Below are 22,023 nucleotides of genomic sequence, written 5' to 3'. Positions count from 1 at the left end.
AATCATATCCTATGTATGCAATATGTTATTTGCAATTGGATTATGTTTCTTGATCTAGAGGTTATGGTCGGGTAGGAGATTAAACTAGTAAAGATATTTGTCTGAAATTTAATTTTTTTTAAATGAACAAAATCTTTTACAAGCTGTACCATATTTTTGGTAGGGTAATTCTAGTTCCATTTTATAAATAAAAAGGAGAGGTAAATTTTAGGCCAACATTACAAATAGTGTAGTTAATTAATACAAATTTACGTAAGAACTCATAAAACTGGTTTAAACCATTTTCAATCACTTATCTGACCAACAAAAACAAATTGTTATCATTTCAACACTACAACTGAGACTTAAGAACCTAGAAATCAGTGTTAATAAAAAACCATTTATATAAAACAAGAGACATATAAACATAAATTGTTCTAGTTTAAAGAATCATTCATATTTATATTCTATTTATAAACTATAGGTAAGGAAGAAAATGTGGTTTGTAGGTATAAACATTATACTGTCCTGTTGTACTGTTCCACTGTTTTGAATAAACGACTGACAAGATAAATTACTGTTGTCATGATCGTTGTTCATTGGCAATAGCTGGATTGCTATGATACAATTTGCTAATAAACTTGTGAGTAACAAAATAAAATCTGTATATGGGAGGTAAATAACGCTACATCACTTTTTCCTAATATTTCAGAGTGAGCGCTGCTGGAGTGAAATTGTAAGTAAGTTATCTGTACACTATTACCACACTCTGGTAATAATTTGCAAGGTTCCAGAACAGAATAGTGCTCTAAGATTCGTTTATAACCTCAAACATTTGACCGCATTAGCGAATACCGCACAATTGCTCAAGTTCTGTCCTTTAAGAAGTGTTGGGTTATTCAATCTGGTACAAAGTGAACTCTTGGAACAAAGGCCACATTATTTAAAACCGTAAGTTAATTTATGTAAGTCACGTGAGAGAGTGCAGCACTTGACAAGATAGCTTGGTTCAGCTGTCACCACTGAAGCTTGAGTTGGGAAGGAAGTTATTTTTCTATTTTGCACCCCATGGATATAATTTCATGCCGTCCAATCTTAATTAAAGTGATCACAAAAAGTTTAAAAGTAAAATAAAAGATGTATTTCCCCTCAAACATAAATTAGTGTAAAACTAATACATCAAAAAAGTTTTTATATCATTATAAATATATGTATAGATAAATTAGTTAGAAATTCAGCCTGTCTTGTAAACCGGAGTATAAATGTTGAGGAAAGTTTATGGATAAAGACATTACTATTATCCTTCTGTATGGAACTAGCGCTAGTCATTGTACAGCTTATAACCCGTTCCATGATTTCTTAACTGCTGTTACGTACTGTGGTTTACCGTGTGTCTCTAAATTCCCACTATATTTCAAAACTCCACTACATAATACGCGTTTCCTTTTTTTATTCGTTTTTCATCTCGAACTACGAGTTTTCCCTGATGTGTAAATGTTTTCCTTAACAATTTCACATTCAACAAATTCACGTGTATAATTAGCTAAGAGATGTGTAATTTTTTAAATACTCGTAATGTATTTATGTAGGTGGAAATGACGTAGACTTAATAATAAAATACCATGACTTGTCGTATTTAGTTAAATAAGTTTCTAATGTCCTTGTAATCGTATTACAACAATGAATGATTGTATACGATTTTAACTGACTTGGCAAATTTATACTACTGCTCCTATTTTCCTGTTTGTGTAATGGACCGACTGGAGGGAGGTAATACGATGATGGAGGAGGGTAACAAGAGTAAGAAGGGTTGATGGGAGGGAGGGGAGTGTGGTTGGGCAAGGGAACTGACCTTCGATAGGACACCAATGAATGCTGACAGTGTTTTAGCTGATTAAAACTATTCTCTGGACTAAATACATTCTCCGCGTTCCTGGCTTCTAGTGTTGGACTCACTAAGCCCCAGGAAACCATCACTTAAACTTTGATTAAAATGAAAATATAACGTTTATTTTTTGTGTAAAAGTTTATTATAACAATTATGTACTATCCTATGATTCATATTATCATAACATTTAAATCAATTCATTCACAGGTAAGTAGTAATTTGAATCTAGAAATGATTTATACATTTGAAATTTAAAGACGTGTGTTTATGTAACACATTTGCAATTTGCTCAAAAAACATTACAATGTATGTACTTACACAGTCTTTCTAATAGAATTTCAGTGAAATAATATATTTCTTATAATTAATATTAATTAATATCTATAAAACTTATTCTATCACAACTAAGGTGGTAACTAATGACTTCCTGCTTCAAAACTATTAGATGAAATGCCGGCATCAGATCAAAGAGCTTAAGAGTCGGTTATACAGTAGTCTGGGATGTGACAGGCAATTTTCAATTTGTTCTTTTCTAGGAATCAATAGACATTTCTCCCACGACTATTTATTCTCTACTGATCGTTATGCACGTTAAGTTTAGTTAAAATTGATATGAGAAACTAAATTTGTAATAGGTCAAGTATTTTTAGCATGACACACTTAATACATAATCACTCCGTAAATAGTGCTTACGTCATCGTCACTCATCGTGATAAAAAAAAACTAAAAGCAATGAATACTAATTATATCAACGATGAATTTGTGTTTCGCATATGTGGTAATTGAGAGATATTGTAGTTTGGAGACATAATAACGTATATAAAATATTATAACGACTTGGATTGTAGATATTATGATTTCCAGAGCATTAATATTTAAACTATCAATAATACATCCAAGACGAATGTAAAATATTTTTTTTGATTAGTAAGCTCTTAGTGAATATTAAAGTACAATGTATTACTAAATTTGTTTAACTATTAAATATTATCTGGTTTGTCTAAAATAAAAATCACAGTTCTAAATAAAAACAAAGGATTTATTTTAAACTGGCAAATTAAATAAGTTGAGCGTTTTAGAAATTTTTATCACTCTATTTTCCACAAAGAATTGACAAAACCTTTTTAGTAAATTAAAAATTCCTTTGGCAAGAAATAACAATATTAGTCAAATATAACAAACTAAAAAATCAGAGCTCTCTTCTAAAATAAAATAATAAAGTTTTAAAATAACAATGATATACCACTTGGAAATAAATAAAATGAAAATGTTCACTTTTAAGTTCACTCAAAATTCAAAATAAAAATTTAAACTTCTCTTTCCACTATTTAAACCTTAACTGTCAAGTCTCTGCAATTCAGATTACAACTCTCTCTAACAATTATTAAAGTTCAATTCATTTCCAATTAATAATTCTCAATAAAACAGTTTCCAGTTAAATATTAATAAATTACTAACTTTTCCAAATCTCAATTAAAGTTATTAATTAAGTTCAATTTTAATTCACTTTTCTTGCAAGCATGAACCAAATGTAACTTGTATGATTCTATTATGCTCTATTGTTCTTCGAGAATAAGTTATTTAGATTGCTCTGTAGTATCTATGAATTTAATTTTTTTCCTATAAAAAAGACAACAAAATTAATTTAATATCAAATCAGGAAGACTATTTCAATAAATCGTACAATAAATTTGGTGCTTACCTCAAAATTCCTCGCGGAAAAAAAAGAAAACACGGTGCACTGTAATTAACTTGACTCACGAAAAAATAACCAAAAGAAAGGCGAAAAGTTATGAGCGGGGCGCTTAAATACTTCCCTTTCCAACCAACGTTTCAGGGACATCCGCGGTGTTCTCTCATTGGTCCAGCTGTATCAAAGAAGGAGAACAATACTCGCAACAAGACAAGTTCTAATTCAATTCAAGGCAGTCAACCTGCCTTCCTAACAATTTAAAACTACCAGTACTAACTTGCCAAAGGATTACATGTTCGTTTTTACCCTGACTTTTCACAATCTAATCTAAAATTAAATCCCAATTTTTTCGATCCCAAAATTTTTATTTAATCTGAGATTTAATTTAAAAAAATAAATCAATGTAGCTTTAGAAACGCTACAATATATATAATGCTCATTAACACACAAACTTATTGGCCGTTTTGTATTTCTTTCTGTATATAATTGCTCCCAGTGTACAAAATTATGGACTTAGCCAAAACACGTACGGAGTTGTAAAACATTTTGTCTTCTACATTCAATTCAATTCAATAATTCTTTATCGTCATTATTTAACAATTATACAAAATTGTATGACATGCGTCACTAATCCTATTTTTCAGTCAATAAGCTTCGTCATGTATAAAACATTAAAAATTAAAATTAAATGAAACATTTCAAACAATTAACAGTAATAGTAATAATAATAAAAATACATCCAATAAATAACTACACATATACACATATTATACAATGTGTCATATTAACTCAGTCGCACACCCTTCAGCTCCCCACATCTTTCAGCTCTGACAACGTTGGTTGCTGGGTTCCCAGAACTCGCCCATAGAATAAAGTGTGATTTCTATTAAATATTGTTTCAACGCCTTTTAAATTTTGATTGATTTGTGATAGATTTGATATTTTCTGGTAAATAATTAATAAATCTGACACCCATCTGAGATGGGAGATGGCCATGAAGCTGTAGTCTGTGTTGATCAACTCTGTAGTTTTATCTAGCTCTTGTATTATAGCCATGGACATCCCTACCTTGCACCAACGTACATCTGAAACGACAGAACATGCTCGTCTCAAGCACGTACAGCGCAGTCAATGTCAGTAATTTCAGCTCCTTAAAGTATTCTCTACACGACTCTCGGGAACTTAAGTTATTGATTATGCGAAATAGGTTATACATGTTTTAAAAAAAGAACTTTTAAAATTTTAAATATTTCATAGCTGAATTTATGTTCTCGTGGATGTAGATTTGAATATATACTTCGTGAAATGTGGTATGTTTTCGCAGCTGAAAATTGGATCTAATTTTTTCTGTTTAATTTCTTTTTTCTCTTTTTGTTTCTGGTTATGTCTCTAAAAAGGTATAAAATATACAGTCGGACTGAAAGAAAGTAAACAATGTAAGTATTGTATTTTTTTATCAGACAAAGAAGTTCTATTTCTTTGAAACGGCAACAGTACTTGGTGATTTTATTTCCATTATATTTTGTTATATTCTGGCGTGACGGCCGACTCTAGTTTTTACTACTCCTGCTTTGATGTTGGACTGAAAGAATATTACGAATATGATTGTATGATGCTAGTAAAGAATATTTGGAATTTCCACCTCAGCTTTGATGGTTTATAGATTACAAAACTTGTAAAGTGGAATTGGAAAGACCACCCAGGCCTATATGGTCAACAAACTACAAAGATGTAAAGTGATGTTGGAAAGTCCACCTCATCTTTTATGGTCACGTAGATTGCAAAGCTTGTAAAGTGAGATTGGAATAACCACCCTGGCGTTGATGATTATTAGACTACAAAGCTTGTAAGACGAAGTTGAAATGATTTGCGTATTCTTATTGAGTGGAAGGAGGAAATTAGTTCCATCATGACACCAGATTTGAAGCAGACTACAGTAAGTGTTTTACAACTTTAAAACAGTCAGTTCGTTTGTTATTAAGTTAATTTTCTCTTGTACTATTTATTTTGTAACTAAAATGTGTTAAAGGTAAATAATAAATTTTCTGCAAAAATTGAAGTAGCCGTCAGCACTGAACGATCATAATATTCGCAGATAACTTCGATTTTAGGTTGGCATCGTTTCAACTTAAGTGGTTTTTTTAATTTCGATAACCTGTATTAAAATAACGTTTTCCTTTTCACAAAATGTTTTGAAAAGGACATCGTTTTAAGACATTTAATTCAAAAAATATTAAAACAAACATTTAAGAAGTTGGAGTACCACGAATTACCTCTACAACACTGCAAGGCAGGTGCACACAAACAGTAATGTTGCTAACATTATTACAAAGCTGCCCTGTCTCACTTTGTAGTTTATTACCCACTAGATCTTCGCTACTGACCACAAGGATACTACTAACACTGCAACACTGCAAGGCAGGTGCACACAAACAGTAATGTTGCTAACATTATTACAAAGCTGCCCTGTCTCACTTTGTAGTTTATTACCCACTAGATCTTCGCTACTGACCACAAGGATACTACTAACACTGCAACACTGCAAGGCAGGTGCACACAAACAGTAATGTTGCTAACATTATTACAAAGCTGCCCTGTCTCACTTTGTAGTTTATTACCCACTAGATCTTCGCTACTGACCACAAGGATACTACTAACACTGCAACACTGCAAGGCACGTGCACACAAACAGTAATGTTGCTAACATTATTACAAAGCTGCCCTGTCTCACTTTGTAGTTTATTACCCACTAGATCTTCGCTACTGACCACAAGGATACTACTAACACTGCAACACTGCACACGTGCACACAAACACAAACATTATTACTGTGCTGCCCTGTCTACACCCACTAGATCTTCGCTACTGACCACAAGGATACTACTAACTCTGCAACACTGCAAGCACGTGCACACAAAACAGTAATGTTGCTAACATTATTACTGTGCTGCCCTGTCCTCACTTTGTAGTTTATTACCCACTAGATCTTCGCTACTGACCACAAGGATACTAATTACTCTGCAACACTGCAAGGCAGGTGCACACAAACAGTAATGTTGCTAACATTATTACAAAGCTGCCCTGTCTCACTTTGTAGTTTATTACCGACTGCATCTTCGCTACTGACCACAAGGATACTAATTACCTCTGCAACACTGCAAGGCAGGTGCACACAAACAGTAATGTTGCTAACATTATTACAAAGCTGCCCTGTCTCACTTTGTAGTTTATTACCCACTAGATCTTCGCTACTGACCACAAGGATACTAATTAACTCTGCAACACTGCAAGGCAGGTGCACACAAACAGTAATGTTGCTAACATTATTACAAAGCTGCCCTGTCTCACTTTGTAGTTTATTACCCACTAGATCTTCGCTACTGACCACAAGGATACTAATTACCTCTGCAACACTGCAAGGCACGTGCACACAAACAGTAATGTTGCTAACATTATTACAAAGCTGCCCTGTCTCACTTTGTAGTTTATTACCCACTAGATCTTCGCTACTGACCACAAGGATACTACTAACTCTGCAACACTGCAAGGCACGTGCACACAAACAGTAATGTTGCTAACATTATTAATGTGCTGCCCTGTCTCACTAGTTTATTACCCACTACATCTTCACTACTGGACTACAAGGGATTACTATTACCTCTGGCAACACTGCAAAAGCAGGTGCAACACAAACAGTAATGTAGCTAACATTATTACCTGCTGCCACTCTCTCCACTTTGTAGTATAGACTTCACTACCGGCGAACCACTACAAAGGGGATACTAATTAATTACCTCTGCAACACTGCAAAGCAGGTGCACACAAACAAATAATGTTGCTACCATAATTACGATAGCTGCTCTCTCACTTTGTTGTTTATTACCCACTACATCTTCACTACCCTACTACAAGGATACTAATTACCTCTGCAACACTGCAAGGAAGGTTCACACAAACAGTAATGTTGCCAACATTATTACAGAGCCTGCTCTCTCTCTCACTTACATAGTTTAATTACCCACTACATCTTCACTACCTACTACAAGGATACTAATTTACCTCTGCAACACTGCAAGGCAGGTTCACACAAACAGTAATGTTGCTACCATTATTACAGGTTGCTGCCTCTCTCGGTCACTTTGTTGTTTATTACCCACTACATCTTCACTACTGACTACAAGGTTACTAATTACCTCTGCAACACTGCAAGGAAGGTGCACACAAACAGTAATGTAGCTAACATTATTACAGAGCTGCCCTCTCTCACTTTGTTAGTATATATTACCCACTACATCTTCACTACCGACTACAAGGTTACTAATTAATTACCTCTGCAACACTGCAAGGAGGTTCACACAAACAGTAATGTTGCTACCATTAATTACAGAGCTGCACTCTCTCACTTTTGTTTGTTTATTACCCACTACATTTTCACTACCCGACTACAAGGTTACTAATTACCCTGCAACACTGCAAGGAAGGTTCACACAAACAGTAATGTTGCTACCATTATTACAGAGCTGCTCTCTCTCACTTTGTTGTTTATTACCCACTACATCTTCACTACCGACTACAAGGTTACTAATTACCCTGCAACACTGCAAGGAAGGTTCACACAAACAGTAATGTTGCTACCATTATTACAGAGCTGCTCTCTCTCACTTTGTTTGTTTATTACCCACTATATCTTCACCACCGATTACAAGGTTATTAATTACCTCTGCAACACTGCAAGGCAGGTTCACACAAACAGTAATGTTGCTACCATTATACAGAGCTACTCTCTTTCACTTTGTTGTTTATTACCCACTACATCTTCACTACCTACTACAAGGATACTAATTACCTCTGCAACACTGCAAGAAAAGTTTACACAAACTTGTGCCTTTTGCATACCAGCAAATTTAAGGTGCTAATCACCTTTTTTTTTGAGACTGTAATTATAATTGTGTACCACTCTAATGTTGCATTACGTAAATTACTGACTTACGCGCCTGCAAATTAATGTTGCTAACATTATTACAAAGCTGCCCTGTCTCACTTTGTAGTTTATTACCCACTAGATCTTCACTACCGACTACAAGGTTACTAATTACCTCTGCAATACTGCGAGGCAGGTGCACACAATCAGTAATGCAGCTAAATTTATTAGTGTGGTTTAATGTCTCACCTGTGCCAATTCACAGCCAATCATGTACGACACACAATAATTAGGGCCATTTCAGAGTGATACTGAACCAACGGTCAGAGCTAAAGCAGAAACATTTAGAACGATGAATAAAACTTTTGTGTGAATGAAGAGGTCTGCTTTACCAAACGAATTTTAAGGAGAATATGTCAATATATGTTTTATATAGTACCGTATTATCTAGCTATCTTAATAAAAGTACAAGGCTCTAACTTGTCAGAATGTTTAGTCTAATGAGACCCTGATTGAAAAACTTTTTCTAACAAATATAATTCCAGGTTTCAAAGTGGCAGCCATACAAAACTTTCAAATAATAATATCTAGGGAGAGTCTATGGAACATTTTTTTAATAGTCAAATGTGTATTTATTTAGATGAATATTTTTATACCAAGTTTAATTCACATACAACTAATGTTAAGGTAGGTACGCTAAAACACGTTTTACAACAGGCTTCGAAGAGGTTTAAAATCCATAGCTTACATTTCATTCTCAAGATTTGCTGCGGATTGATAATTGACCAATCATACAAAAAAGAAGTCGACACAAAGATGATGCATCATAGATCTTATTTTGTAAATATGAAGTTTCATGCAAAATTAATATTGTAAGTTTACATTCGAAATCTCTTTAGACATATCTTGTCACATGATACATTCAAATTATGTTCATTAAATTGGTTTCATGTCAGTTTTCAAATAATAAGACTCTACACACTGAGTCACTATAAAATTATGTATGTTTTGTGATAGTTAGGCTACATTTGTTAATGTACATATTTGAATCTCCTATAGGTGTATTGAGTATGTTCACAAATGTATTTATTCTGTATTGCTTTCGTTGACATCATGATTGCTCATAATACCAATGTAAAAAATATCCGCTAACGCTCAGTAAAATCTCATGAGGTAAAATGCACTATCATTGAAATGAGTATCCGTCATATATAAATTAAGCTTCTTGCAAAATTTTATATCTATGTCTGATAATTTTAGAAATATTGGGTGGACAGGCAGACATACATGAAATTATTCCAGCCTCACGAATAGCTTCGCTAAAGCTCAACAAACAACCGAGTAGTAAAGGTATTAGTAAGCGAAATTTCTCACTTAAAATACAATAATTGAGTTTGTTGCATTTACCAACTGAACATACTTGACCAAAGTTGTAATTTCGTACAATCGTTATGAAATTTGTTCTTAGGAAGAACATGTTCTTTTTGCTAATTTATGTTTAACTATTTTAATTTTTATGCACTGTATTGTAATAAAATACAGTTGTTATACATACAATATTAGTTCGTTTAAGGAATTTTTATATTTTTCTTTCTGTAAGGAGATATTTTACTAAATATAATAAATAGCAATGAAGTAGTGTTTTTAGGTACTGAATTTAATAATCAGATGAAAACTTCAGTAATTACCCTAAATTTTATGACTATCCATTCAGAAATTTTCAACCCTATATTTTCAAAACCGTCGTGTAATATGATAATGTGTGGTCTCAAAACCTTTTGATATACATAAACCATTACACGTGTGTATTCTTAGGGTAGTCGCAGTTTTAGGCAGATCTACCACATCATCTTATAAAATTCTTTCACCGGTTAATTATGTTAGTAATAATAATTAATAATCGCATACACTTCATACAACAGCAGCATAAGAAAACCTCACTTACTTGGAAATGGAATCGCTTAAATGAACAACACAGCATTTACTAGCTTGTCCGTTAAATGAATTACTATTATGATACCAATAAAATTAGCTTATTCGAAATTTTAATTTAATAATAATGCTAATAAATCAGAGAAAATTATACTCTCCTGGTATAATTAACTGGTATTTGCCATTCAATTTTCCAGAAGGTCACGTTAAGAGAGATTTAAAGTATGCTAGGAATTAATTGAGGACGGGTCAAGAAGAGACTAAAATTTGGTTCAAAAAGACTATATTGAAACTATTCGGTATTTTAAACAGCGTGGAGTATAAAAAGTATAGTGACTGAACTTAACAATTCAATAACATAACCATTTACAAAAACAAATAATTCATTCGTGTACAGGTATTATAATTTGCAATGTTTTATTTTAAAGGTAACATTTGGTCGTATTGATTATTTTACTCATAGAGAAAAAAAGTATTTATTACTTAACAAACAGGGTCCGTTTTAACGTTTGATACCTTTAAAATTATATAGTTACTACACCCATAGTGAGTTACACTAAAATGTGATAAAAACAATGACAGTTCTTTAGAATAGTGAGATGAAAATGTTAGTGTGACTTGGGTTATGTGAATAATAGATATGCTTGAGATCATAAGTTTTATTTCTTTTTTTAATTTCGATCTCGTTATTATTTCGATGCCTTTCCTAAACTTAAGAAAGTCCTAAATGGCATTACACAAAGAAAAGGTTTTATCAGAGGCCCAGCAATAAACGATGAGCAATATTTGATTTCAGCAGTAAAGCGCTGGTCAGCTGCCGATGTCATATCGAAGTATTATTTTGCAGTGGATAAAGTTACGTACATCACAAAATTCATACACAATTACTCAAAATGTTTAGTTTTATTTTTTGTTATTATTATATACTAGACCATTATATACTATAGACTAGATACTAATATAATACTAGATATAATGCAATTATATAAGAAATATGTACTCTGATTTTCTTTTCTTTTCTTTACAATGATTGGTGAGTGTTTTCTTTCAATATACTTTTTATAGCTAATTATATTAAATTTGGTTACAATATAAAAGTCAAAATTACAGTGTTGAACTTATACTTTAGGTTAGGGTATAAATATAGGAATAAATGTTTGTATCAACGTTGATGTGCCGCTAGTAGTTAGAACAGCAAGGTCTTCACTTAGTCCATCCAGTTTCCGGATACTTTTGGATAAGGTAAAAAATATATTAGTTTATAATTTGGAAATAAACTAAATATTTATGAAATATAAAATTGAATAATACAACCGTATCTTGTATAGTCACATTCGGGTTAAATAATGATAACCTTCTCGTAAATATAATTGGAAAAGTTGAAAATCTATGGGTGAAAAGTTCTGATAAAGTAGTACAATTTGGGTCTGACCAAACAAATGTACACCGAATAGACAATGAAAGGGCTTTAAAGGGGGAAATATAATTCAGTGGCTCTTGTAGCCTAATAACAGTTGGAATGTTGGTTTCCAAGCACTACTTTTAAGGGGTTTAAAACAAATTTTGCGTCAATGTTAAATTTCAGTTCACTAGCCCATTCAAATAGAGAAGAAGGATGAGGTGGCAAGAAACATAAATGGTATATCTAAATAATGTTTTCCTTTAAAGCATTCTTGAAATTTTTCACTTATTAATAATTCCGTATCGAGTTCTTTAATTCAATAAATTTATTGAAAATATTTTTTTCATTAAATTATACCTACAATATACAACATTAAACAAATAGTTGGTAAAAGCAAATAACCAGTTTGATCAACTACATTTTATACGATATATTTCTTTGTTCAAGTGACATAAACAGTGCTGCCTGCATGCAAACATCCACTATTGGTTTACTGGGAAATGTTTGTTGTCCAAATATAAAATATTGCTGGATAAAATATGAAACAATTTTGAGACTGTCGTATTCAGTGAATTGATCTGTAACATTCAACCGTTGTCATCGATAAACAAGTTTGCATTCTAAGCCAAATGTCACGTATGAATGATATGGTGAACTGCTTGTGAGAAAATGTACTTAGGTTCCTATCCACCTATTTTATTATCTATATAAATCTTTTACTAAAAGTACAGTACAGTACCGTAGCTAAATGAAAGGCTTTTAAAAAGTTGAATTTTTTAAAACTTAAACATTTAGTAAACATTTTAGTAATGTACTCGTTTTTAAAACATATTTTAAAAATAAATCCTTTATCATTTAGCTTAATAAACTTTACCTTTCATTTGGTAAATTAAATAGAATGAATGAAGCGTTACAATATTATTTTAGAAGTATAAAACTAACACTTTAAAATGTATAAAACCCAATTGAAAATTTAAACTCTCAAGAAATACATAAATTAACATGGAATACATGGAAGGTAAAAAAATATATAAAAATATACTTTTGTGGTTTTGGTAAATTTATAAATTTTAATGTAATAAATAAAAATCATACATATTTAGTTAATGCATTGTTCAAATATATAATTATATATATATATATATATACATATAGACAAACCCTCAAGACTCTCTCATAATTAATTCTCCAACTTACCAAAATATATACTTACCTAACACACAACGTCGCCAGATGTATTTCTAATGACTCAAATAAAAAAAGCATTTTCGTGATCATCAAACAACTTTAAAGGATTAAGTGGGGTGAATGCGCTAAAATAACAATATTTTTATTTACAATATCCCGACTTCTTAGAAAGGTTAAATTAATGAATTTAATGTATATGAACTCAACCGACAATGTGTACTTAAAATACCATAGACGGATTTTTTTTATAAAGTACATTTTTTTACCAACCATTTTTTCTCGAGGGAGCAATGCAAACGATACTATAGCACCGGAAATGCCTTAGAAAGGAAGTAGATTACAATTGTCGATATAGTAACTTTTTGACCACTGAAGCCTTTTCTGAGCTATGTATGTAAATATTTTCTTGATTGGGACTGTAATAAAATCGCTAATGAGTTACCAAGAATAATACAGACTGGAGAAGATTACAAAGGCCGAAAGTAGAACATTTGTACTGTATAAATAACTTTGGTCTTGTAAGAAAAGAAACTCGAACCAGAAGGCTACTTCACGCCCTACATCTGAAGAAAGAGCTAGAGCCTATTTTCTTTAGTATTTAAACCTATTAACACCGTACAATGAAGTAATATATACCCTAGAAATAATATTTTCAAATAAACATTATTGTAGGGCTCCATAATATTGCATCACAAGTGCTCTCATTAAAATTACTACGGACTTTTCGGGCTTAGCTTTCAAAGACAGCGGGCTTACTACAGTGTCAGGGACTTTGTCGAGTGCTCTGGTCAGACTAGCTTATATTAAGCTTTATGTTAAGACTAGCCACCTATGTAAGCTTTATTTTGATTTATTTTAGCATTGACAAAAACTTTAGTGCTGTTTAAATTAATCTGACGTTTTTATATTTAATTTTATTGGGCTATTCTGAAAATAACTTAATGTAATTATCTATTACATAATATTGTTGACGCTATATAGTGTTCTACTGTCTGACAATAAAGAATTTCTGATTTCTGATTTCTTCGGATTTGTGAACGATACATGATTTTTTCTGGATATTTGGCATCGTTCAGTGATAAAATACAATCATTAACACTACATTTCGAGATCTGCTATCTGATCTCATTCTCAGTTGAATACCTAACCTACCACATAACTTTAATCTACGTTAAAATAAACAAATCATATCAGAGCGATATGATACGCATAAGTCAGGAACCATATTAGCCATGTTGTGTGTCTAATCTATGCACACTAATTCTAAAATGTATACTTAATGAAATGAAACACTAATTAATAAAACATAACATAATACTCATTAAAATAGTAATATATTTCTGATGTAATTAGGCGTTTAGATTATGAAGCTATGTAGCAAATTTCATCTACAAAAAATTTTTATAAAATTAAAAATAAATACGTAAAATTTACAAAATGGTGACTGTTTGGATAATAATTGATTTTTCGAAAGTATGGATATGATATTTTTATTTTTATTTGTTTGGGGAATAATAACAGTAAAGGTTGATAGTTCTGGGACACCCTGTATATAAATATATTTGTCGATTTTATTTAAGTTTGGCATTGGGTAATAATTTTGTATTTATTTTATATATTGTTTTTTATTATTAAGGATATTAGTACGTGCAATACAATATGGAAAGTATACATTATATAGAATAATACAAAGACAAGAGAATTTACACTCTAATAGCTACTAGCTAAAAGGGGTATTAGCTTGACAGACCTGAATGTTGTTTCATTTAAACAAAAGGAAGAATTTAATCGCATTATTATTAATATTACGAATCATCATTACATTACGCATCGTATCATCATTACACAATGTATTTAAAATGAGCGTTTATCAAGAATGGTTACCGCCCTAACAATGAAATAACTACCTTAATACCTTTATTGGTAACCAGTAAAACATTTTAAAATATTAACTTACAGATTGCTTGATTAAAATCAATCAATACGAATTCCACATCCGTTTATTCAATTAGTTGAGTTCAGTATTTAAATCAGTTTTTACATACCTTTAGTCGGCAATCCAAAGACAATTATGCTTACGCGTTTCGATGTTAAAGCATCATTGTCGAAGCAGTATTACAATTGTTACAATGTTTCGGCACTGGGCATAAATTGAAACCACAAACACGGACACAGAATTAATTTGTTTTCAGTTACAACCACGTCTGGTAGGCCTACCGGTGCGGCTCGGCTGTGGACAGGTAAGAGACTGCAACTGCAGGATTAGGTAACTCGTCACGGCCACTATTATCTCTGTCGTTATCAGCTGGACAAGGGTCAATTGATCAAGAGTGGCCTTTCTTCCCTTGTATTAGAGCGTTGAATATGGAGTGTGACTTGCAGTTTAATGTCTCATTCAGCACGTATTGTTTGTTTCATCCTTTTTAGAAGGGCCGGTATATCTCAAATTCTCCAAACGTATCTAATTTTCTACCTTTTAAATATACATGTACTTCAAGTCCGTCATTAATATTTTCAATTGAGTGATCACGTTGTTGCGTGTTTTGAAACTACGCCCAGTTTGACCTACTTAAACGTTAGGTCGATCGGAATATTTAATCATATACTTTCCTTTTTTTCTGTATTTCTGTTGGAGGTTTTAAATTTTAATTCAAGCCCATGCGTATTTATTTCTTTTTTAATGTCATATTCTATTGTGTAACTGTATTCAACGCAAACGTATTTTTACTTTCGTTATTCTGACATTTTCATTTAATTTATTTTTTTGTTTTTTAATGAGTTTCTCTACCACATGTTTAGGATAACCATTTGAAATGTATGTTTTATTATGTCTAACTCTTCTTCGTAATCTTCTTCATTTAATGGGACTGTTAACAAACGGTTTATCATTGAGTTATAAGCAATGACCTTCTGGATGTACGGATAATAGGATGTAGCGTGAATGTAAAGGAGAGCAGTTGTAGGTTTTCTAAATATACTAAATGCATGATTATTGCTCACTTTCTTTTCGGTTAAAACAAGAAAGATTATTCTCTTTGGCCTGTCTGATTCTAATGTAAATTTAAGTTTTAGTGCTAAGTCGTTTAATTAGTTGAAGAGTAAATGTGTACTACCTGTTATTACCGTTAAGAAGTATTTTGTTCCTATGTGTGTTCTTATCTGATAATGTGTATTATAATTCGATATAATTTATTACAACGACAGTTACATCATAGTTTCTGTATTCATTGCTAATTGCTAACTTATCTGACGGTGATATAATTATTATTTATGTGTCTGGTAGATGGGTCTAACTGTCTCAAGCTATAAAATGTAAAATCTGAGAAATAAATTATACTTTATCATAATCATATTTTTAACTCTTTCGATACCGACCCATTTTAACCTTAGCCAAAACTGACGTAAACTAGCTGACAAACGATTTAATTAGGAAAATTCCTCTATTGATTAAAAAAACGATTTGCATGCTTAAAATGGTTCTCGGTTCATTAAATATGAATAAATTTATAATGTTTTTTTTTATTTCAAGAACTGCTTCTTCTAATAGGCTACTAATTATATTTATTAAAATATTAATATTCAGCAACACCCACAGTTAACTTTACATACTACTTAATACATCATGTTTATTTTTAGTGCAGAAATAATTGTTTTAAATATACTCTCTCTGAAAATATCTTGTTCACCAATATGCACTTTAACATAAAAAGAGAATGTATCATGTGAGAGGGAAACGACCCACGAGAAAGCGAGAGTTGTACAAGTTCTTCAAGTCGGTACTAACTGTAATGAGGTGTATCCTGTAATGAGCACAGCATTGTACCGCTCCTGGCAATGTTCCTGTTTCAACTACAGCAATACTACCAACACACGTTACGGACGGAGCTAAATTACCTCAGAGACGTAATGGTGTTTACTTAACATAATGTGTACGGTTCGTAACAAATCTTAACGGTTCGCATGCGGCTGATAATATTACTTTCGGTCATCTATGTGTGACAGAATCAACGGCGAGGAACAAAAAATATACCTCAAGATAGTACGAATAACACAAAACTTTACAGGGTTTCATCATGAATAATAAACACATCCATCATAAGATGCCAGACTTTCACTCCCTGATTTAGGTTTTCAATGCAGGCAACGGAAACTAACCAAATTTTCTCTCTGAATGTCGCTAGTGCATTATGGTGGCGCAAGAAACTTTCCCATCGTAATTCAAAAATACATCGTTCATCTATCCACATTTCGTATATTATCCATATAAATAATGAACTTTATTATTTTAGGCATGTTAACCGGGTTAATAAACATCCGGTAGTACGGTCTGCTGGAAATGTAAGAGTTTAAGCAGAAGGTAAAATTTTTTGTATTTTTCTTTACATTTTAATATTTTTTAAACTATCCTGGGAATTCGTTAACGAAAAATAATAAAAATACTTCTAATATTTTACTTCCGAATCGTCCACTTTTTTTAGATTTTATATCATATACCTTATAATAATATCTTTTACGTCGCAGTGCTCTTGATTGTGTCAAACTGTTTACAATATTGAGTTTTGAATTGTGATATTACCAATATGAATACCATCGCCTATAACTATATGTATCTCGTACTTTATTGTTATCTTAAAATTAGATTTTCTGTCATCCAAGGCTTTTTTATCATGGGCAAGTCTTAATAAATTGGAAAAATCTAATTATTTGTGTATGTAAAGTTGTACACGACACCATAACAATTTATCTAATAGTGAAAGTAATTATGTTATGTGTGTTTATTTGGTTTTATCTCTACTTTTAATTTCAAAGCGGTAAAGGTGTTAAATAAAACATCACCTATTTGTTGATCTATTTATTTAAATAGACCACTTAATTACATTAATAAATGTTAACATCAGCGGGGCTTATATAAATTCTCCGCATGGAAAGTAACGAGTTTTCTGGATAATACACTCACATCCCACACTGTTTTATAACATCACGACCGTCCGTGGCGCTGCATTAATTTCATATTATTTCTACATATGCACATCGAATCTTGCTAACTAAACGCAGTTTTCTGAAAAAAAATGTACTTCCACATAATAGGGATGACCAATGCAATAAATTATTCAAGTTAAATGTATAATAAATCGACGGTAATATAAGGAAATTGAATGAACTTACAGGAATCCGTGGATGCATCTGAATGTCTCTCACGGTAATGAATGAAATTTAGTATTTAAATTTGCTTTCCAAAAATCCCACAGCAAGTCATTGGCATGTCGTTAATGAACGTTAAGGATGAAATCTTAAGTGATTTAAGTATATAATTGGATGCCAATGAACATTGCTGCCCTATTTAAGTAGGAAACCGTTTTAAATGAATGGGATAGTCCCTTTGAATAAATTACACTGATTACGCGATAGAATTGGAACATTGTTTGTAATTTATATTAGATTAAACTGAAAATAGTTTGTGTCGAGCTTCATTAACACTGACATGACTAGAGTCAGTATCTCTAATTTACAGAAAATCTTTCTATATTTACGAGTTTTTACTGATGTTGCCAATATATAGCAAGGTCGTCAAATGCCCTAATATTTTATATATTTAAAATATAACTGATGCAATCCAGAATATAGAGTCCTTGAAAGAAATTTCTATCGTCGGAAGCACATATCAATCCTAAATCTTTATTTTTAATGACCAGTGCGTCAAAGCCAAGAATCGAAAAAACAAATTGTTTCTTAGTGAGTACCTAAGAATTGCGTATCAAATAAAATTCCATAACATTTAACAAAGTAGGTTTTAAGTATTTGGGTACCTCCAAAAAATCTATTAATTATATTGATCCTACACACAATCTTAAGTGTTCAAAATTCGGTAGGAAATATTAATGTAAGTATAGAGGAAAAAGTTCATTTATAGCTAATTTGAATAATGGTTCTTACTGTAGTTTATCTGCTGTAATATCAAGACAAATAAATAACTTACAAATGTTTTAAGTGGTGCAATTTAATTTCTTGTTCAAATATAATTCGAGTTTTTGTATAACATCAATATTAGGTCTTTCACAGGGGTCAGCACTAGAACGTAAGTGTTACAACTGATTCTGATTCTATGATAATATACAACTCGTATTGCACGATAATAACTATCACAAAAGCAAAATATCATTGTCAATACATTAAAAACAAAATTCAATTACTTTCTCTTATATAATAATATGGTACAAAATTTGAAAAGCAAAAGTGAAATAACTTTAAGTTGAATTGGGATGTTAATATCAACAATTTATTTCCCAAGCCAACAATGGTTATATTTTTATTGTGTAGTTAATCACGGTTTAAGTAAATATTAGTATAGGAATATTGTGATTCGATCAAGGTGTCAGGTTTTTCATTTATAATGTAAAAATACAATTTTAAAATGAGTTCTAGTAATGACCTTCATTACTGTAGAGAAAGCTTTCAGATGTTCACGCTTGAAGGCACTTGCCTTTACACTGACCCCTGTTAAATTATACAGTTGAGTGCTTCGTTACACACACATACCAACCCCCATGTATCGTCTCTCTTCCACAGAACGAAACAAATTTTCTGAATATTGTAAGTAAACATTGCTATACTAATTAATTTAATCTTAACTTTGAAATAGTTTCTACACATTGCATTATACAGTTTTTATGTAATTTATATTCAAAAATAAGATAAGCTAAGCATTTCGTTTTATGTCACGTATAAAAATGTCATATGAGTGACATAGCCTGGTTGACTAGCCTGGTCAACCGTTTGCTAACGTCCAGCTAGATCCCATGTTGTGACATGTGTCGTATTCAAATACGATGCTGCCTCTATAAAAATTAAGTTTCATGAAAAGTTTGAAATCTAAGGAGCAGTTCTATCTCGAATGATGGCAACGTAAAAATAGCAGAATAAATAAATTTGTAAAAAAAGTGAACACAATTATATGAGATGGTAATACGTAACATGTTTATTCATAGATTAAATCTAGAATTTAAAAGAGTGGAAAGGTAACGTTTAAAGTATGTGACAAGATTTTGGTTCAAGCTCACTCTGGCTCTCTATTATCCTCCCTAGCTCACCTATACGTTTAGTATTTGAACACCTAACTACCTATTAAACCTGACTTAATGAAAAAACGGGAATGTATTATATGGAATTAAATCTTGTGAGAGAGTTTTATCCGTAAACTTTATTTTTAGAAACTTTATTTCTATATTTGCAATAAGGAAATCTACTATGATATATTATGTCTGACCATGGAATTTATTTTATGTTGAGGCTAGCTCCAGTTCACCTTCCTTTTACTGCAACGTCTGGTATCCCAACTTAACACTCAAATTTAAACTTCAATAGACAAATTGAAACAGGAAATTTGAAACTCGACATTCAAATTGAATCAACCCATCCAACGATAGCTACGTTATGCATGGAATGTAACAGAGCGTTGTTAAAGACTCAGGAAGCTAACACGATTTGTCTTTTGTCTGCCGCAAGATGTAAACATTTCTATGCTGTATGATTAACCGTATGTCTGTTTATCTTTCCACAGGAAATCTCAACAATGGAATGAATCAAATTATATATTTCAAATTTTGCAATCAACGTCAGCGGAAGCTTGTTAAGCGATACTTGGTGTACCGTGTATAACATGATGGCATAATGGTGTGCCTTTATGTATAACATCCTTCCTTTTTATACATAAAAACGATTTTAATACAGCAAATATGAAATATGAAGTAAATAAATCGATACAGTTGAGTATCGAAGGTCCACAGAAAATATAATGTATGAGTTGGCCTCAGTCTCGAATAGTAAGCAACGAACGACTGCCGAAATTGAACTAAGTACCTAAGTACGAGTAGTTCGAGGGAACAACAAAGGCGATAAAAATTAACTACACGTCTGTAGAACGCAGTTTCTAGATAGAGTCCGATGATTAGGTTGTGTAATTAACGTTACTTGATAAATATTCCACTTCCAGGATATATGTACCTAAAAAACTAAAAATAGGTGGTAGGTTACAACATAAAAAGAGAAGATTGATCTCGTTCAATTACTGTAGTATAGGCCAATAATTTTTTTAATCCACGAAACTTGCTAGGAGTAAAACCATTTATAAAGGATACGATATCTAAAAATGAGATGTGAATCCATAATTTTGTCCGAGCACCAATTCCACAGTGACAGACGAGACAATGGTCAAACCCAGTTGGCTAGACAAACGGGATACCTCCCCAAATGGTCACCTAAGACAGACTTTTAATTTCTAGCTCATTAAGATGATATAAAACATAAAAGTATCGTCAGGCAGTTTTCAGGAAGACACAATGAGCACGAACACGAAATCTAAGGCACATTTACAAAGTTGTTACTGATTAAAAAGGTAAATGATTGACCACAACTTAGGATAATATACATGCCACAAAAAAACTATATACAATCTGCTGACCGAAACAAAACGCTAGAAAGTACTGCAAACAGAGAAAATTGGGACTAAACGTATGCCGATAAATACGAGAGTGTACCTAACAAGAGTAGAACCCTCTCCAAACAACCCGGCACAACTGCATGTGTATTTTTGTTAAATTAGGACCATAATCTGAGGAAACTTCTTATTGCATTTAATCCTATAAGGAGACATTTACGTGGCTTCTTGAGTGGTAGGATATTCAGGATGGTAGAGGTATTTCCACCGTGAGGAGGGACAGAGGGCACTATTTTAATCATGGCACCTTAGAAGAAGAGAAGGCTCTATCTGTTTAAGTCTCCACCAGTGATAGTGGTTAGGCGAAGGCACTCACAGGCTTGAACTTAACAAAACATTTACCACTAAGGGAACTCTATCCACTAAAAGTCATCTACAGTAAACTTCACCTAGAGCATTTTTCGATATTCTGGAGCCGCCATTTATTTGATTTTGTATTATTGGCTATTCGCTTAGAAGCTCAGTGTGGGCTGTGTCTTTTAACAATAATTCAGTTATTTATTATTCGATTTAAAAAATATTGGTG

Source organism: Homalodisca vitripennis, chromosome 8 (assembly GCF_021130785.1).
Source record: "Homalodisca vitripennis isolate AUS2020 chromosome 8, UT_GWSS_2.1, whole genome shotgun sequence".
NCBI classification, from domain to species: domain Eukaryota; kingdom Metazoa; phylum Arthropoda; class Insecta; order Hemiptera; family Cicadellidae; genus Homalodisca; species Homalodisca vitripennis.
This window is presented reverse-complemented; position numbering follows the sequence as displayed.